Genomic DNA, 21012 nt, shown 5'->3' with positions numbered 1-21012 from the left:
ATTAGGAAAATCAAAGTATGACACAGTTTATACCCCATGGTCAGGAATTATACTTGGAAGGACAGAGATAAGGCTGGGAACCATGATGATAAAATCTCTGAAACCCTAAAATTCTGGATAGTGATGCATTTCTGTGGTAAAGCAATTCACTAGTATGTATAAGGAGATGAGGGAAGAAAAGGAGAGGAGAGGGGAGAAAGGAACCTTGGAGAAAATTCACATTCATCACCACTTCTCATCTAGACTCTTGCAAGACTGCTGGCTGATGAACTACTCTAACGCACTATTGTTTCATACATAGCTGTACCGTGAAATTTCACCTCGTGTAAAATGTAATAACTGTTATTATTTTGAGCCTCCAATCAAGGTTGATTAGTATTTTAATGTAAACACTTACCCATTATGACCACTAGCAGCAGCATAAGCTAATGCTATCTGTCCAAAGTTATCTGTAGCAGAGACATCAATACCATTCTGGAGATGCAGGTCAGCTATGTGTTCTGATTAGTGTTCCAAAGCAAACGAGGGCTGCTCTACAATAAAAGAGATCATTTCAAGCTTAATTATTTTAATAGAGTTATTTGAACAGCTAATTTAAAATATTTTTCCAATTCAACATCTTACTTTACAGATACTAATAGACATAAACATCTTGGGACAGCAAATGTTCAGATTTGCAAATCACCTCAAAGTCAAAAAGGAAAAAAAGAAACTTCTTTTCCCAATGAAGGAGAAGTTACAAACTTAAAATCCTTCAATAAACAGTAACTATGATTAAGTGTTTTATCAGAAAATGGTAAAGATTTCAATGAAGAAAGCTCCATTTCTTTCCTAGTGTGATGTAATGTATTGTAACTCACAGTCAGCTAAAGATCAAGCAAAGCAGGTTATATCCAGGCTGCTAATAAAAATAAAAATAATAATAAAAGAGATCAGGAAATATATTTATATTTAGTCATAAGTATTGTTTTCAAGGTAATGCACTACAAAAGCTAGGAAAGAAATCTAGTCATGCATAAATCTAAGGCTTATCTTTTTTTCTCTTTATTGACTATATCTTATCTTTATTAAAAGAAATATTTATCCAATTAAAACTATTTTCTTCTCCGTACCCCTTCCAATTAAAAACAAAAGCATCAAAATATGTTAAAAATTGACAGCTTCTGGCAATAGAAATTAATAATCACTTAGGAATAATGTAACATCAATATTCTAAAAGGAAAGCAATTTAGAATAGTCAACCAACTGACAAAATAATTTTAAATGCTTATTTATGCTCACTACATCATTTCAAAAGAACAATATATCAGAAGTAGAAGTGAAAAATACAACAGAAAGTTTTAGATTTTCAATACTGAATCAAAATGTAAAGTAAATGTCCATACTTTACAAAACTAATAAGAAAACTCTTTAGTTAACAAAATATTACATGACCACAAATGAAATAACAAACATCTGCCAGTACTTTTGAATCATATTTATACTTATTTATATTGCTCAGCTTGAATAATTGATTTTCTACCCTAACTGTGATTTCTGCTTATATATATCACTCTATTCTAAATAACTGTATTGATACTGTCCTTCCTATTGAGCTAGTCATATTTGCTTGAGTGATTTTTACTATATCACTAAGGTTTTATAAATGAATAAAGTCCTGTACCTTCCCTTCAGGTCAACGGCATGTATATTTGCTTTCCTATGACTTAGAGTCTCTACCATCAGCTCTTTATTATACTTTATGGCAAGAAAAAGTGGTGTACGGCCATTCTGGAAAACAACAAAAATAGTAAATTTGCAAAATTCCACAACTGAACTAAAACTCTTACAAAATGCTATCTGAACATAAGAATATGATAAATAAGTAATTTAAGGGTAATTTATTCCTTCTCATTCCACTGCACTTCCATATGTACTGATCCTTCTCCTTGCAATGCTGCTCCTCTGCCACATAAACTCTAGTCATTTCTTGAGATCACAGACTGCATCTTTTTTCTCAATAGTCCTATACCCTAAAACATATTAGTAAAGAATTTAAGCATTTTATTTAATTAATAAGCCAAATTTTCAACTCTATATCAGGATTTATCAATTTACATTCCAAAGAATATCTACTTTTCCAAAAATACCAAGGCTTCTCAGAAAGGTACCTTGGTTCACTGTTAGAGAAATTTTACAAAACTGTGCATTATGTATCCTGTATTAAGGGCATATCTTAGCTACTGCTTAAGAGTTATTTCACATTGATTTTTCATAGCAAACATTTAAATATGAAGAACTAATTTTGCAGGTATAGGCTTTTCAATAACTTGGAAGTTTCCTCCATGTTACTCAAGTTCTCTTGATTCTCTTCCATTTATGGTGTCAGAATTCCAATAATCAGTATCAGACACTCATGCTCCAAATGATTCACAAAGAAATTGGGCTCTGAATTGAAAATATAAGACTAAGTAGACTCTTGCTTTTCCTTGATTTGTTCCTGTGTTTTTTTTTGTTAATATTAGATGGAAGATATTTACCTAATAAGTTAGAAAGCTGAATACAAAAATATATTCTCCCTGGAGAATGGGTGGAAGTCTTTTCTAGCTACTCCACTGATAGGGTTAAATATCCAGCATACATAACTCAGAAAACTTCATGCACCCCAAAAATAACCTAACAAATAAATGGGTAAAAATACTGAGAAGAATTTTTTTTAAAGATGAAACACGAATGAACAACAACCATACAAAAAATGTTCAACATCTCTAGCAATCAGGGAAAAGATACAATAAGATTTAATTTCACTCCAGTTGGAATGGTAATGATCAAGGATACAATGATGAATGCTGGCCAGACTGTGGAGAGAAAAGAAAATTGTGCATTGTTGGAAGCACTGTAGACTAGTACAATCACTCTGGAAAGCAGTTCAAAGATTCATCAGAAAACTATAGATAGAAGCACAACATCCCACTCCTATTTATTTTTGTAAAGTAACAAAAATCAGCATACTACAGTGATACAGCTCCTTCAATGTTTACAGTAGTCCAATTCACAAGAACTGCATTATAAAATCAATCCATATGTCCATCAGTGGATGAAAGGATTAAGAACTTGTTGTATACATACACAATGTCATCCTACTTTCCATATAGAAGAATTAAACTTTGTCAACTGCTAGTGAATTGGTGGAAATGGAGAACATCATGTTAAGTGAAAAAAGTCAAACTGAGAATCTCAAAGGTCTAATGTATTCTCTCATAATTGGAAGCTGGAGTAAAATAAAGGAAAGGAAGAGGAAAGGATATAATTATGACAAGATATAGGGAAGATCATGGTGTAGAAAAATATTGAGGGAAACAACTGGATTAGAAAGAAAAGGCAATGGAGATTGAACTTTTCAAAAATGATGGTATGTGCATGCATAAATAAAGCACATGGAATTTCACTGTTATGTATAAGTAAATTTCACTGTTATGTATTGGTAAAAAGAAGCAATAAAAACTAAATAAATACACAAGGGAAAGGATGTCTATAAGAGAAAAGAAAAGAGAACAATGGAGGAGAGGAGGGACAGAGGGAAAGAGGGCAGGAAAGGGATTGAATCATGAACTAAAATCAAATTCCACGCATGTGTAATATTGTTGGGATAAACTTGACAACACTACCTTGTACAACAATGACTATCTATACATTATGTATTCAACTCCTATGTGTAACTATTAAGATCAAATAAAAATAAGGTTATGGAATATGTTATCAGTCTTAATGCAATTCTAGGACTCTAACACACATCTACTTTTCAAAATTCTTTTACTCTGATGCCATTTTAGTTGCTACTTAATGTGATTTAGGAATTTAGGCAAAATATAATTCAGAAATTGTGCATATCAATGAGCTTAGTACTGATCAATATTGATGAACTATTGTTTGCATAATTAAAGACACTAAATTATTTTCATTTTTAATGGACAAGGCTGAGGAGAAAGAGAAGGTGTTGCTTGCAATGGACATGATATTTCAATTTCTAAAAATGTGTAATCTAACAAGGCTTAAAATGTTACAATGGGAATATGATATTTATAGTAAACATTAGGAAAATGTTTTTAAATGCTAATTTCTAAGACTTGGAAGGCAGTAGAGTAGAGGAAGCTTCATTCCAAGCTGTAAGACCAAAGCAGTGGGTGTGAAGCTTCTCAGCCTAGGTGGGTGAAGGAGAGATTTCACCAAAATTAAATACTGAACCCTCAAACAGCCTTATAGACTCAGATATTTGAGTATGAAAACCAGGGAAAAAAACACCATAACACACCACCAGTGACTTCTGGAGTGAATTTGGCACAGCTTTGTCATTTATGAGTGTGAGTACAGGAGACTAAATTACAACCTGCACCTTGGAGTATCTTGGTACAGAGAAATCTGACATGAAAAACACTGCCTAAACTTACCCAACTCAGAGACTGCACTATACACTTGTGCATAAAAACCATACTTTGGTGCTTAAAAATCAAGCTCTGTGTCTGAACTGGTCATGAAGAGCTGAGGTGGAGCTATTTGGGGATAAGGGTGCCACTATGGCATCTGCAGGTCCTGTGACATCAGGAAACACACATTATGCATGTGCACGCACACATACATGAACATACGCACACAAACACACACACACATAAATGCACAACTGCAATATCATAGAGGATGACTATCAAGGGGCCTAGGTTGTGCCTGAAGAACACAAGAGAAATGGACAGAGTAGACTGTACACAGGGGACTCAATTTGAAAGGGGTTATGGGGTCTACTCATTTCTCCTTTGTGTTTGGCAGCTCAAAGACCATCTGAAAGGGGCCACCAGTATGAGCAGGTGAGGGTGAATTCACGCAAGGCTTAAATCCAGAGAGACTTGCTCATGGGCTGCAGTGAGTGGAGAATCAGCCCCATGAACCATGACTGGATTTCTTGGGAGACTCCTAAGTACCAGTTCCACAGAATTGACTGGCTGCTGTGTAGCCCAGGAGCAGGTCAATTAATTCTCTCCAAAGAAGGTCCCATCCAGCAAATTCTGATTAGACCTGAAGCCAATTATATCTCACTGCCAGCTGCTGGAACATCCCTTAAATACAGCTGCAGAACAGGTAGCCTGGTAGTGCATCAAACCAGCCATAATGGATAATAAGACAACTGACATTAAGCCCTAACACATTCCACTACATGCAGGAGAAGAAAGTCTGTCTTAAATAAAACAGATTCAATCTTACAACACATCAAATGGTAACAGAAAAACAGGAAGGAGTTAACACCTCCTTCCTTTGCTCTATCAGAACATACTCAAGAAAAACTGAAAAGAAGTACTATTGGAAACAGTTTTTTGGATTGTATATCATGGTTCTTTTGTATTATTTTTGTTTTTTTCAACACTTCTTCTCTTTTTTAAAAAATTAGTTGTAGATGGACACAATATCTCTATTTAATTCATTCTTATTTGGTGCTAAGGATAAAACTCAGTGCCTCACATGTGCTAGGCAAGAGCTCCACCACTGAGCATCAATCCCAACCCTCTCATTCTCTCTTATCTTCTAGTAACAAATTCTATAGTTCTCTTTCCCTTTTGCCCCAAACCTTGTTTCTTCTATATTTCCCATCCTTTTATGAACATTACCTACCAAATATATTCTGTGTTCACTTTCTTATAAATCTTAACACACTTTGTGATACACATTCTTTTTCCCTAATTAACTGTATTTTTATATTGTAACTCCTGCCCCCACCATTAATGATACTACAATCATTACTGTTGTTGGTGATATGACTGACACCTGCTATTGGCTTTAAAGCCACAGCTACTTCATGGTTATTGGTTTTACTTTTAACAATTACTGAATTCACTATTCTACTTTATTGGTACCAACTAATGTTTAAGACATCAGTGTAGGATCTGGGAATTTATTTTAACTCTGTGGTATGTCAGCAACAGTAATCACTATTGTCTATTTCACCCCTATTCCATGACATGCTGGGAACCCATAATGACACCAAGATTTCAAAGGTGGAGAGAATCTGCTGCTGAACTAAACATTATCTGATATTACTTCAACTCAAAAAAGGGAGGAGACAAGACACCCAAACCATTAACAATAATGCAAGGAGGAGAAAAAGAGAGGAAACTCATGACCAACTCCTTGGCATCTACTCATATTAAAAACAGAGATGTCCCAGAACAAATAAATAATTACACATAAAAGGACATGTGGAAAAAGAGAATGAGGAATCCACCATAATTGGTACACAAGACCAAGACCTCTGTAAACATGAGAAAACAGACAACTATATCCCCCTAAATTCACAATCCCCCAACAAAGATACCACTGATGAGGCAGACTAAAACCCAGGGAAAGAGTGTTTTAATAAACCTTATTATCAAAATGATCAAAGAACTAGAAGAAAATATAAGGGAGAAATTAAGAGAGAAATTACAGGAGATGAAAGACCACTTGAATAAAGAAATACAAATATTGAAAAGAAACCAAACAGAACTCCTAGAAATGAAAGGCATAATCAATCAAGTTAAAATTTCAATTGAAAGCATCACTAACAGATTAGATTGCAAAGAAAATTGAAATGCAGTACTTGAGGACAGGACTTAAGGCATTGAAGATAAAATGTGTGTTCTTGAGGACACAAAAGGCACTACAGGGAAAAACTGTAGAACATGAACATGACATGCAAGAACTCAGGGACAACTTTAAAAGACCAAACATGATAATCATTAGATAAAAGAGAATATGAAGATATAAACTAAAGGCCTTAATAACTTTTTCAAAGATGTAGTTACAGAAAATTTTCCCATAGGAGATATGAGACGGACATCCACAAAAAGAAGACTTACATGACACAAAAGAGGGGGCTTATGGTAAAAAGAGAAGCTTGCTGAGAAATATCATAATCAAAATGCCTAGCATATAGAAAAAGGAAAGAATATTAAAATCCACAAGAGAGAAACATCAGGTCACAAATTATAGACAACTCAATAAGGCTCACTTCTGATTTATCAGTTAAGACCTGAATATCAAGAAGTCCTGACATGAGATATTCCAAGCCCTAAAAGAAAACAACTGTCAGCAAAGGTTACTATATACAGAAAAACACAGTTTAACATTTGAGGGGGAAATAAAAACATTCAATGACAAGAATTTCTGTAGATTAAATACAAGTGAAATATTTTTACAGTAAAAAAGAGAATAAACAAAAAAATCATGGGGACCAAGCCAGTATTACAAAGGAAACTCAAAGATATACCACACATAGAGGAACTAAAAAACAATTCTCAATGACCATGAACAGAGGAAGTTAAACAGAAGAATAATCCAGTAAGTGAGAATCAAACCAGGATAAAATATAATAAAAATTATGAAAGAAACAACAAACACATATCCATAATAACAATAAATGTTAATGGTCTTAATTTCTCAATTAAAAGACACAGATTAGTAAAATGTGTCAAAACCAGAATACAACTCTATGATGCTATGAAAACACTCAGCTTATAGGCAAAAACAATCCCAGACTGAAGGTAAAAGGATGGCAAAATAAATTTTCCAGGCATATGGTCAAAGAAAACCAGCAGGAATAGCTATTTCTCAAGTCTGGTAAAATAAATTACAAGCAAAAATAAATCAAAAGAGACAAAGAAGGTCACTTTATCCCAGTAACATGAACAATCCAACAAGAACTTACAAGAATAGTTAACATTTATGCCACAATGCAAACATACACAATTACACAAAAGAAATATTACATAATATTATAATGCTACATATTATGCTAAATGAGTTAAATCCAAACCCCAAAACACAGGGTGATATCAACACAACCCTGTCAGCAATAGACAGGTCATCAAAATATCAAACATGCTTTAAGCCTAATCAACACTATAATAAAGTGGACCTAATTGACAACCAACCTAATATTCCAATCTCAAAGAGCTGAATTTATCTTCTCCTCAGCAACACTGAAACTGTTTACAAAATAGATCATATTCATGGCTAAAAATCAAATATTAGCAAGTCAAATTCTGATGTAATCCCATGTATTCTATTAGAAAAGAAAAAAATGTAAATGACATAAATACAGGGAGGTTGAACAATGCTCACCTAACTGAAGAACTGATCAAAATGAAATGAGAATAGAAATTAAGAAATTCATAGAAACTAATGAGAGCAAAGAGAGCATATCAATGCATCTGGATTGTATAAAAGTAGTCCTAAGAGAAAAACTTATGGCACTGTTTGCCTACATTTAAAAACTTGACAGATTCCAAATAAATAAGCCTATATTTCACCTCACGGTCTTGGAAAAAGAACAGACTAAACTCCAAAACCAGTAGAAGACAGGAAATAATGAAGATCAAAGGAAAAAAATCAATGAAGCTAAGAATAATTGAACAATACATAGGATCGATATAATGAAGAGTTGGTTCTTTAAAAAAAAAGAAATAAAGTTGACAAACTAAAAGGAGAGAAAAAAATCAACACAATCAGTGATAGAAAGAAGATCACACCCTATATCCTTTTGAAATCCAGAGGTTTATCTGAATCTATGTTGAAAATTTATACTTCAATAAGCAGCAATATCTAGAAAAGAATGACAAATTTCTAGACACATATGATCTGCCCAAATTGAAATAGAAAAACGTGTAAAATATAAAGAGACCAATAACAAGTAATAAATTGAAATAGCAATTTAAAATCTTCCACAATATGAAAGCTCAGACCCTAATGGATTCTCAGTTGAGTTCTACCAAACTTTTACAGAAGAATTAACAGCATTGTTTCTCAAATTATTCCATGAAATTAATAGGGAGGAAACTTTCCCAAATATATTTTATGAAGCTGGTATAACCCTGATACTAAAACACACAAAGACATATCAAGGAAAGAAAACTATAGAGCAATAGCCTGATAAATATAGATGCAAACATCCTTAAAATATTAGCAAACCATATTCCAAAGAATGATGCACCAAGAAAAAGTGGGTTTTATCCCATATATGCAAGGCCAGTTCAACATACACAAAATCTATAAATGTGATTTATCCCTTAAACAGAATTATGGGTAAAAGTCATGCAATCATCTTAATAAATGCAGAGATGACCTTGGATAACCCATTCATTTTAAAAACACTGTAGAAGTTAGGGATCAAATTTACTTACCTCAACGTTTTAAAGGCAATTTATGACAAACCCAAAGCCAATAAACTGAATGAAGAAAATCTAAAAGCATGTCCACTAAATTCAGGAACAAGACAAGTCTGCACACTCACAATTCATATTTAATACAGTCCTCAAAATATTTACTAGTGACTAGTGACCAGTGGCAAGAAAAGAAAAAGAATACAAATAGGAGAAGTCAAACTCTGTTTGCTGAAAACATGATCCTATATCTAGAAGATAAAAAATTCTTCACCAAAAATTTTAGAGCTTATAAAGAAATTTAGCAAAGTAGTAGGACACAAAATCAACACCCATAAATCAGTAGTTTTCCTATAACCCAACAGTGATTCAGCTGAGGAAGGAATCAAGAAAAACATCTCATTCACATAATCTCAAAAAATTAAATACTTGGGGATTAATTTATCCAAGCAGGCAAAAGAGCTCTACAACATAAATAACAGAACACAAGAAAAAGAACCGAGAAGAATTTAAGAACAGAGAAGATGAAAAGATGTCACATGTTCATGAACAGGCTGAAATAATATGGTCAGCATGGCCAAACAACCAAAAGCAATATACAGATCCAATACAATCCCAATTAAAAGTCAAATTACCTTCTGGACAGAGTTAGGAAAAAACTCTTAGATTTACTTGGAAGAATAAGAAATCCAGAATAGCTACACAATAGTAAACAAGATAATTGAAGCAATTACCTTATCTAAAATTAAGCAACAGAACCATAGCAGCGAAAACATTATGATATTGGCATCAAAATAGATATGAAGTAAAACCAAATAGAATAGAAGCCACAGAGCAAAATCCACAAACTTCTAGCCATATATTTGACAAAGTTGCCAAAAATGTATCTTAGGAAAATAATACCCTTTATAATAAATGGTGCTGGGACAAATGGAGAAGTGTTTGTTGAAAAACAAAATTAGGCCCTGTCTTTCACTCTTCACAACCCTCAAATTATAATGGATCAAAGATTAAAAATTAGACCTGAAAATTTCAGCTGCTAGAAGAAAACATAGTGTCAACACTCCAACATAAAAGTGCTGCCATCAGCTTCCTTATAAAGCCCTATAAAGTGCAAAAACTAAAACCAAGGATCGATATTTGGGATGACACCAAACTGAAAAGTTTCTGCACAGCAAAGAAAGTGATTAAAACTGTGAAAAGAGAGCCTACAGAATGAGAGAAAATCTAGGCAATTTCTTTTATTCCTTTTAATTCCCTATTCATTAATTCCCTATTCATTCCTTCAATGGAGAACTTATATCCAGATTACTCAAGAACTAAAACCCACCAAAACAAAAATAAATAAATACCCAATCAATAGAAAGGAAAGCAATTGTGCAGAAACTTCTTCTCAAAAGAAGAAACACAATTGAATGATAAAAATAGGAAAAATGTTCAACATTTCTAGTAATCAAGGAAATTCTACATAAGATTCCATCTCACTCTGGTCAGAATGGTAATGATCAAGAACATGGAAATTAGCAAAAGCCAATGAGGTTGTGGGGAGAAAGAAGCACCTGTGCATTGTGGGTGAACTGCAGACATACCACTCTGGAGAGCAGTGTGGAAAGTCCTCAAAAAGCTAGGGATGCTTGGGAGGTTTCAAGGTGTTGGGATAGAGCAGGTCACTTTGCTGGCTGCTCCATGGTGTGAAATCAAGAAAGAAGACAGGCAGCTTCTCAGGGAGTTAGAGAACAAAAAAAGGGTGGGGCTTCATGGAACTTAATACTGGACAATCAAAACAGGTAAAATGAGGAAGAAACCTCCAGTGCCGTAGCTGCTGCTGCAGCTGAAGACACCAGTCAGAGTGGCCACTCTCTGGGCACAGTGTAGGGAAATGGAAATCAGGGAAACCTACACTTTTAGCAGGAGTGAGGCATGCCTGTATACAGAGTTTGCAGATCAAAGCCACTGCTTGACTAAATGGAAAGGTTTACTTCACAGCAGCTTTTTAAAGAAAACCAACCACATTTCTTTGTGTAGCATACAGAGGACAGAGGAAGAACCATTTTGAAGCCACATATTGGGGACTGATATCTTTTGGAGCTCAGTCCTAGCAAACCTGAGTCTGGCCCCAAATATAGGCCAGGCAAAAGCAAAATGTGTGACAAAGAGTGTACCCAAGTTGCAATGAGAAAATTAAACATGTGAGGTTTACACAGAGGACAACTGGTCAAGGAATCCCACCTGGCACTCCCTCTCCTCCTCTAATCCAGCTGCTTGCAAGGCTGACAGGGAGACACACGTCTGGCCAGGAATTAAAAATGGTGGGTGTGGGAGAGACTGAGTTTGGACACTGAACTTGAAACCATGAAATATGCAGTCAGCAGGTGACATAGTGAACTAAGAATCAGCTCCTACACCACACAAGTGGACCCCAGGTGAGATCCTGGGTGGCAGTCTTTCAGAATGAACTGGCAATTGCTGAACTCTGGAGGTGCACCTATTAAGAATCTCCAGGCCAACTGACATCCAGTTAAAGAGCCTAGACCCTACCTATGCCCAAACCCCGCACCCAGCAGTTCCACCTACAGGATTGTCTCTTACAATTGCAACTCCACCGTGAGGGTATAGCAAGCATCACAATCCAGACAACCCCACCTAACTACTGAGTAGGGAAGCTGAGAACATTTTGAGTAAAACATACATTATTACCTCATGTACATAAATGACTAAAAGACTGATGTGATCCTACAATATGTATAATCAGAAAAATGAGTGATTATACTCCATTTATGTATGAACTATCAAAATGTATAAAATCATTCTGTCATGTGGAACTAATTAGGACAAATTTTAAAAAATCTAAAAAGAAATATCAGAAAATTTCCCAAACCTAAGGAATAAAATGGAAAATCAGATGCAAGAGGCTTATAAAATTTCAAATATATAAAAAAAATTAAAACACGCCCACACAAAGATATATTATTATGAAAATGCTCAACATACAGATTAAGGATAGAATTTTAAAGACTGTCATAAAAAATTAACAGATCACATTTAGAGGAAAATCAATCTGTATCTCAGCTGATTTCTCAGCCCAGACCCTCAGAGCTAGGAAGGAGTCTTGGAACTTTATATATCAAGCTCTGAAAGAATATGGATGCCAGTCAAAAAAATCTATGCCCAGGAAAATTAAGCTTCATAACTGATGATGAAATAAAAACCTTCCATGGTAAGTACAAGTTAAAAGAATTCAAAGGAGAAAGACTACTCTAACAAAACATACTCAATAAAATATTTTATGAAGAAATAAGAAAATAAAGGTGAAGAACAGCAAAGGAAGGAACTACTATAAGCATTGACAAAGGAGAAACTAATTCAAATTAAAAACCAGAAATAAATCAAAGTGATAGTAAATAAAAATCATCTCAATAACAAAATTAATGTTAATGAGCTAAACACATCAATAAAAAACACAGATGGGTAGAGTGGATTGAAAAAGAAAACCCAACAATACACTGTCTCCAGGACACTTACCTCATGGGCAAAGACATACACAGACTGAAGGTAAAATACTGGGAAAAAACATGAGGATCTCATAACGAAGCAGGAGATTTTATCTTCATATCAGAAAAAGTGGACTTCAATCCAAAGTTAATCATAAGGGACAAAGAAGGACATTTCATACTGCTTCAGGTAATTACTTATTAACAAGTCATAACAATCATAAATATGTTGCCCCAAACAAGGGAGGCTCTACATGTATCGAACAAAGCCTTCTCAATTTTTAGAATCAAATAGACCACAACAAAATAATACTGGGTAACTTTAGGACACCTTTCTCACCACTGGAGTGATCCTCCAAACAAAAACAAAGAAAGTATATAACTAAAAAATGCAATAAATAATTTAGACTTTACAAACATTTATAGGATATTTCATTCATCAAACACTGAATGTGCTTTTTTCACAGCAGCACATGGATTCTTCTCTAAAATACACTGTATGTTATGCTGCAAAGCAACTCTTAATAAATACACAAAATAGAGATAAAACTTTTTATTCTATGAGATTCCAATAGAATGAAATTAGAAATCAAACCTAAAATACAAAACAGAAACTTCTCTAACATCTGCAAACTACACAATACTCTATTGAAGACCAAAGTAACAGAAGAAATCAAGGATGAAATTAAAAAAACTAACACAGGTAAATGGGAATAGAAATACAACACATCAAAATCTCTGGGACAATATGAAGGCAGTGCTAAGAGGAGAGTTCACTGTGTTCAGTTTATTCATTTAAAGAATAGAAAGTCCCTAATAAATAACCTAACATTTCATCACAAGGCACCAGAAAAAGAAAGAAGACAGGGAATAATTAAAATCAGAGCTGAAATAAATGAAATTGAAACAACAACAACAAAAAAATCTAGCAACACAGCAAAAAGTTTGTTCTTTCAAAAAGTAAATGAAAATGATAAATCCTTACACAAACTAATCAAGAAAAAGAAAATGCAAATTCCTAAAATTCATAATAAAAAAGGAAATATCACCATGGACACCACTGAAATACAGATGATATTCAGAAACTAATTTGAAAATATATTCTCTAATAAAATATAAAATGTCGAAGACATCAAAAATTTCTACAGACATATGAACTACCCAAATCAATCAAAAGGCATAAGAAATTTAAACAGATAAAATTCAAGCAATGAATTTGAAGATGCCATCAAATGCCTACCAAGAAAGAAAAGCCCAGGACCAGATGGATTTTTAACTCAGTTCTACCAGTCCTTCAAAGAAAACAACAATATTCCTCAATTTATTCCATGAAGTAAGGAAAGGGGTAATCTTTCCAAAGTAATTGTATGAAGCTAGTATCATCCTGATAACAAAAAACAAAAACAGGGCTGGGGAGATAGCTCAGTCGGTAGAGTGCTTGCCTTGCAAGAACAAGGACCTGGGTTTGATGAAAAAATTGTCAATATGATACCGGCAAGTTGCATATGAAGACATATTTAAAAGGTAGTGCATGGTGCTCAAGTGAGGTATTTCCCAGGGAGCAAGGTTGTTTCAACATATGGAAATCAGTGCAAAAATTCATCACATCAGATTTAAAGGACAAATCACATGATTATGTCAAAAAGGCATTTGATAAAACAGAGCATTCATTCATTTTCAAAACACAAGAAAAACTAGGGATAGTAGGACTATAACTCAACATTGTAAAGGCTGTATATGCTAAACCCAAGGCCAACATCATTCTAAATGGAGAATAATTGAAAGTGTTCCCTCTAAAAATTGGAACAAGACAGGAATTCTCTCTTACACTTTTTCTATTCAACATAGTTCTGGAAAATTTAGTCTGAGCAATTAGAAGAAAGAAATTAAAGGAATATGAATGAAAAAAATTCATAGTATCCGTATTTGCTGACAATGTGATTCTATATTTAAAACAAACAGAAATTCCACTAGAAATTTTCTAGAACTAATAAATGAATTCAACAATGTAGCAGGATATAAAATTAACAATCATAAATCAATTGCATTCCTATACACTGGTGATGAATCAAAGAAAAATTAGAAAACCTCTCCCATTCAAAAGAGCCTTAAAAATAAAACAAAATATTTGTGAATCAATCTAACAATTTCTACAATAAAAACTAAAGAACTCTAAAGAAAGAAGTTGGAAAAGACCTGGGAAGATGAAAAGCTCTTGCATGTTTTTGAATGGTTATTTTAAAAATGACCAGACTACCAAAAAGAGCTTTACAGATTTAATCCAATTCTTATAAGGTTCTAGTTATGTTCTTCACAGAAATGGAAGTCATGAAACTTCATTTAGAAAAAGAAGAAGCTGTGAATAAGCAAATCATTCCTCCATGAGAAAAGTGAAGCAGGAGGCATTCCAATATCAGAACTTAAATTATACTCCAGAGCTATAGTAACAAAAAAGACATGGTATTGGAACCAAAACAGATAGGAAGATAAATGGTACAGAAGAGAAGATGTACAAACAAACCCACATTAATACAGTTATCTCATACTAGACAAAGCGACCATAAATACACATTGAAGAAAAGATAGCCTTTTCAACAAATGATGCTGGAAAACAGGAAATCCATATGTAGTAGATTGAAATTTAACCCCTATATCTCACCCTGAACAAAATTCAACTCAAACTGACATTACACTAGAAACATTGCATGTACTAGAGGAAAATGTAGGACAAACTCTCCATCATGTCACATTAGGAACCAATTTCCTCAACAAGACTCCTAAAGTGCAGGAAATAAAATCATGAATCAATAAACGGGATGGTATCAAACCAAAAAGCTTCTTTATAGCAAAGGAAACAATCAAGAACATGAAGAGACAGCCATAGAAGGGGAGGAAATTTTTGACACCTGCATCTCAGATAGAGCACTAATCTCCAGGATATGCAAAGAACTCAAAATACTTAATACCAAACAACCACAAATAACCCAATCAGTAAATGGGCTTCATAACTGAACAGACACTTCACAGAAAAAATGTGATCAGTAAATATATGGAAAAATATCCAATATCACTAGCAATTAGAGAAATGAAGTTAATACTACACTGAGATTTCCTCTCACTGCACTAAGAATGGCGATTATAAAGCCTAGAGTAACAATAGATGTTGGGAAGGATGTGGGGGAAAAGTTACACTCATACATTACTGGTGGGCCTGAAAATTAGTGTAGTCCATTAGCCAGTATGGAGATTCCTCAAAACACTAGGAATGAATCTAACATTTGACACAATTATCCCACTCTCACATAAACACAGAAGACTTAAATTTGGCCTACTACAATGATATGGCCTCATTGATTTTACAACAGTTCAATTCTTAACACCTAAGCTATGAAACCACCTCGATGCCTTTCAACAGATGCATGGATAAAGAAAATGTGGTACGGACACAAGCTAATGGGAAGGCCTTGGGGCGACATCATGGGCTATTTTTAGGGGTTGACTGGTGGCAGCTAAATGTTGAGCTCCGGCTGGATAAGGGCTGAGGGTTGCACTGAGTGTAGCTGAAGCGGCGAGGCGGGAGTGGAGCCTAGAGCTAACGCCTGTGGCGCCCGGGCTGGTGTTTTGGGGAGCGCCTGGAGATCCCCTTTTCCTGCCGCCTCCGGGAGGAGAGCCCCGCTGTTTGGGCGCTGCTGGAAGTCAGCAAGCGGCAGCAGCAGCAAGCAACTTTCCCGGCCTCGAGGACCAGGGACAAGTGGCCCCGGGTCCCGGAACGAACTTTTGCAAACCCATCCTGCGCCGTAAGCTGCCGCGGCGACGGTAAAGAAAAGAAGGCAGCGGAGAGAGGAGAGACCTGCGCTCAGCTTCACTCGCACCGGTTGCTGAACTTGGGCGAGCGCGAGTCGCGGCTGCCGGGCGTCCCCCTCCCCCTCGCAGCGGAGGAGGGGACAGACATCTGAGTTCGGGCGGCCTCCACCGTGGGTTCGGTGCTGCCCAGCGCCGCCGGAGAGCCGTTGCCCCGGGAGGCGAGTTCATCAGCTGGCTCGGAGGTACGGCTGCGCCCGAAGAGCGCTCTGTGAGTGACCGCGACTTTTTAAAGCTGGGCAGCGCGCGCGAGCGGACAAGTACGAGTGCAGGCGGCATCTTAACCCTGCGCTCCCTGGAGCGGGCTGGGAACGATCAACCAGCGGGGGCGCGCGCTCTGAAACTTTCTGCGCTAAAGGCTCGGGAGGCGCGAGTGTCCCCCGCTTGCCAGCGCGCTGTTGCGGCCCCGAAACTTCTGCGCACAGCTCAAACTAACCCCACGTGAGGTGACCGACCGTTCTATGACTGCAAAGATGGAAACGACCTTCTACGACGATGCCCTCAACGCCTCGTTCCTCCAGTTCGAGAGCGACGCCTATGGCTAGAGTAACCCCAAGATCCTGAAACAGAGCATGACCCTGAACCTAGCCGACGCGGTGGGCAGCCTCAAACCGCACCTCCGCGCCAAGAACTCGGACCGTCTCACCTCGCCAGCAACGGGCACCTCACTACCACGCGGACCTCCACCCAGTTCCTGTGCCCCAAGAACGTGACTGACGAGCAGGAGGGCTTCGGCGAGGGCTTCGTGGGCGCCCTGGCAGAGCTGCATAGCCAGAACACGCTGCCCAGCGTCCCGTCGGCTGCACAGCCGCTCAGCGGGGCGGGCATGGTGGCTCCCGAGGTGGCCTCGGTGGCGGGCGGAAGCGGCAGTGGCGGCTTCAGCGCCAGCCTGCACAGCGAGCCGCCGGTCTACGCTAACCTCAGCAACTTCAACCCGGGCGCGCTGAGCAGCAGCGGCGGCGGGGCGCCCTCCTAGGCGGGGCCGGGCTGGGCTTTCCCGCTCAGCCCCAGCAGCAGCCGCTGCCGCACCACCTGCCCCAGCAGATCTCGGTGCAGCACCCAGGGCTGCAGGCCCTGAAGGAGGAGCCGCAGACCTGCCCGAGATGCCTGGCAAGTCGCGGCCCCTGTCTCCCATCGATCTGGAGTCCCAGGAGCGTATCAAGGCGGAGACGAAGCATATGAGGAACCGCATTGCCACCTCCAAGTGCCGGAAAAGGAAGCTGGAGAGAATCGCCAGGCTGGAGGAAAAAGTGAAAACCTTGAAAGCGCAGAACTGGGAGCTGGCTTCCACGGCCAATAGCTCAGGGAACAGGTGGCATCATAATATGCCTTGGTGTGTGTCTGTCGTAATTTTGTATATTTGGAATCCTGTAAGCCTCTTGTACTTGATTTTGCATTTCATTCTTCAGATTTGGGAAATTTTCTGATATTATTTCATTGAATAGATTGTTCATTCCTTTGGTTTAAAAAAAAAAAGAAAATGTGGTACATATATACAATGGACAATTATTCAGTCAAAAAGAAGAAACAAAATTATGGCATTTGGCAGTAAATGGATAGAATTGGAGACTATCTTGCTAAGTGAAATAAGCCAATCCCCAAAATCCTAAGGCTACATGTTGTAATAGTGGATGCTGACTCACGAAAGGCAGAGTGATGGAGGGGAAGAGTATCACTGGATTGCACTGCGTGGAGTGAGGGAAAGGAAGGAGAATAGGGGTAGAAATGACCATAGAGTGAATCAGACCTAATCTTCCTATGTTCACATATGAAAGCACAACCAGTCTAACTCCACATCATGTACAACCACAAATATAGGAAGAGATAGTCTATGAATGTATGATATATGAAAATACAGTCTACTGTCCTGATAGCTAAGAACAACCAAAAATAGGCATATGATCACAATATAATCCAACTATTTCACTCCTATTTTCCTGCAAGATCTAAAATTAGCATACAATGGCCACAATATTTACAATAACAAATTCATAATAGCTACATTATGTAATTGACCCAGGTATATTATATATATATATATATATATATATATACACACACATGTAGATGTATATGTACACATATATGTATATATGATATATAATATATATTAAATATTTGTTATATAATATGTATTATATACATAACAATATATAAATTAGTATATACTGCATATCAAATGATATATACATTCTACATATAAAATGAATAAAATCATTTCATTTGTTGGTAAATGGGTGGAAACAGAGAATATCCTGCCATGGAAAATTAGCCAAACTCAGAAACTCAAAAGTGAAACATTTCCTCTCAAAAATGGAAGTTAGAGTAAAATAAAGCAAGGGCAGAGGGAAAGATAACATGAGTGACCAATCAAATGCAACTCACGGATGAGCAAAAAGATGTCCAACAGAGGAGAGGAAGGAGAATGAGGCAGGGGAGGGAGCATGAGAGGCAAAGATGGAGGCCAAGGGGGTCAGAACTGAAATTAATTTTCATCCACATCAGTTTGTCAGGATAAAACCAAGTCCCATGTATAACCATAAAACTATCATAATAATTTAAAATAAAGTAAATGCCAATTTCTAAATTCTAAACTTTAATCCATTTCAAAGAGAATTATAATTTACTGTATAGGCTAGATTCTTGTAAATTAATAGAAACTTTCAAGAGAACCATGAAATCTGTATAAGAATATACTCTGAAACAGGAATTGTATACTTATTTATTGAGAAAAAAAAGTCATCTGAGTGAATGCTACATTTTGACAGCAGCAAGCAGAACACTCCTCCATGCTATGCAGGAGGCACACTGCACACCCTCGCCACACAGTAATGGGGCTGATAGGGGCACACTGGTTCTTAAGAGAAGCTTGAATTTCATATTTCTGAATGAGTCTCCTTAATTTAAAATACAGACAACTATTAAAGGTAAACTAAATATATTCATGAGTTTAAAAAAATGAAAAAGAGGAAGAGACCTTTCAACAACTGTTTGCGTTCTAATTTAAAATAAACAAAAAAAAAAAAACTGCATAAAAGTCCACATTTGTCAATCAATGTCACAGTCAAAATAAACATAGTTTAAGTATTTTGGAAATAATGGTTTCTGGTGTATACCTTGGTTTTGACTTCCAAATTCACAATTAGTGAAATCGGTTTTTCCACTGAAGATGGTGACCTCAAAGCAACAGCCAGGTGGAGAGTTGTTTCATTCCTGATGTTGTGGCATGTGGATAGGTACCATGTTCTAATAGGATATTCGGACACTGCTCTTCCATGTACTGTAGTGTCCGTTGGTATTATACCAAGAAATAAACTCTAAATTTTGAGAATCAAAGATAAACATTTCATGTTTTACTAATGAATCACATTTAAATTGAATTAATCAATTTTTCTCCTAAGCATTTCAATCAAATTTTTTTCCTACAGAAACCCGTGGCTACCTCTACCTCCATCAATGGTGTGTTGCCATCAAGATCACTGAGGTTGATCTTACAATTCTTTATTAGAAAATTCACCATTTCTGCTTTGCCAAATGCACAGGCATAATGTAGAGCACTCCTATGAAAGTAAGAGGCTTTGTTAGGACCTCATACAATACCTCTCAAAAATCTACAATTATTAATGAAACTGTAAATATTAAATAACAGGCAATTCCTCTACTATCTTTTGAGGAAAGTACAATATTTACTAGCTGTTATTACATACTAAATTAATGAATTAGCAGCCTATTCTATTGACTTTTTCTTTTGCCTTTCTTTTTTTGGTACTTCTAGGATTTGAACCCAGGAGCACTTGATCCAAAAGCCATATCCTTAGTACTTTGTATTACTACTTTTAATTTTGAGGCAGGTTCTCACTAAATTGCCCAGGCTGGCACTGAACTTATAATGCTTCTGCATCAGTTTCCCAAATCACTAGGATTATAGGCATGAGCTACTGTGCCTGGTCCCACAGATCTTTTAATTTTGTTTATTCTGTTTTTGTGTTGCTAGGGATGAACCCCAGAGCCTGAAGTTTCCTAGGTAAGAGCTTTACCACTGACCACATTGTAATAAGCCAAGAGCATCCCACTTGCCTATAAAATGGCCCTTGAATCTATTTCAACATTGGCTGGAATTCTACTTTAACCTCTGTTACTCACTAGTTAGTCCTCATATCCCTCAATTTTATCATCAATAAAATAAGGACTAACAATAGTAGTTCCTCCCAGGATACTACAGTGATGTTTAAATGAGAATCTATGCAAAAATTTGAACAGTTTCTAGAACAAGCAATAGTTCAATAATTGTTGCCTTGTTGACTATTGTAATCATTACTGTTACTATGAATCAACAGAGTATTTCAATTAATAAGATAGTACTATTATAGTGATTTCACAGATATTTTTCAGGATTGTGCTTTTCAGTCAGTCTTCGATGCTTTTTTTTGTATCATTTGAACATCACTGACATTGGGATGCCATTAAAATTTAGGCCACATCACACATATAATTGGGAA

The 21012-nt window shown here is 36.5% G+C and overlaps 1 pseudogene across 1 annotated transcript; it reads left to right on the top strand.

Annotated features, from left to right (window-relative positions):
- Nucleotides 1-16870: 16870 nt before the first annotated feature.
- LOC306652446 (transcription factor Jun-like) lies at nucleotides 16871-17973 on the top strand (annotated as a pseudogene). The gene has a single exon. The product of its transcript is annotated as a transcription factor Jun-like (transcript).
- Nucleotides 17974-21012: the final 3039 nt, after the last annotated feature.

The sequence above is a fragment of the Sciurus vulgaris genome (genome assembly GCF_902686455.1).
Source record: "Sciurus vulgaris genome assembly, contig: HiC_scaffold_231_arrow_ctg1, whole genome shotgun sequence".
Lineage (NCBI taxonomy): Eukaryota > Metazoa > Chordata > Mammalia > Rodentia > Sciuridae > Sciurus > Sciurus vulgaris.
The sequence above is the reverse complement of the archived record's forward strand: the minus strand, read 5'-3'. Positions and strand labels throughout refer to the sequence as shown.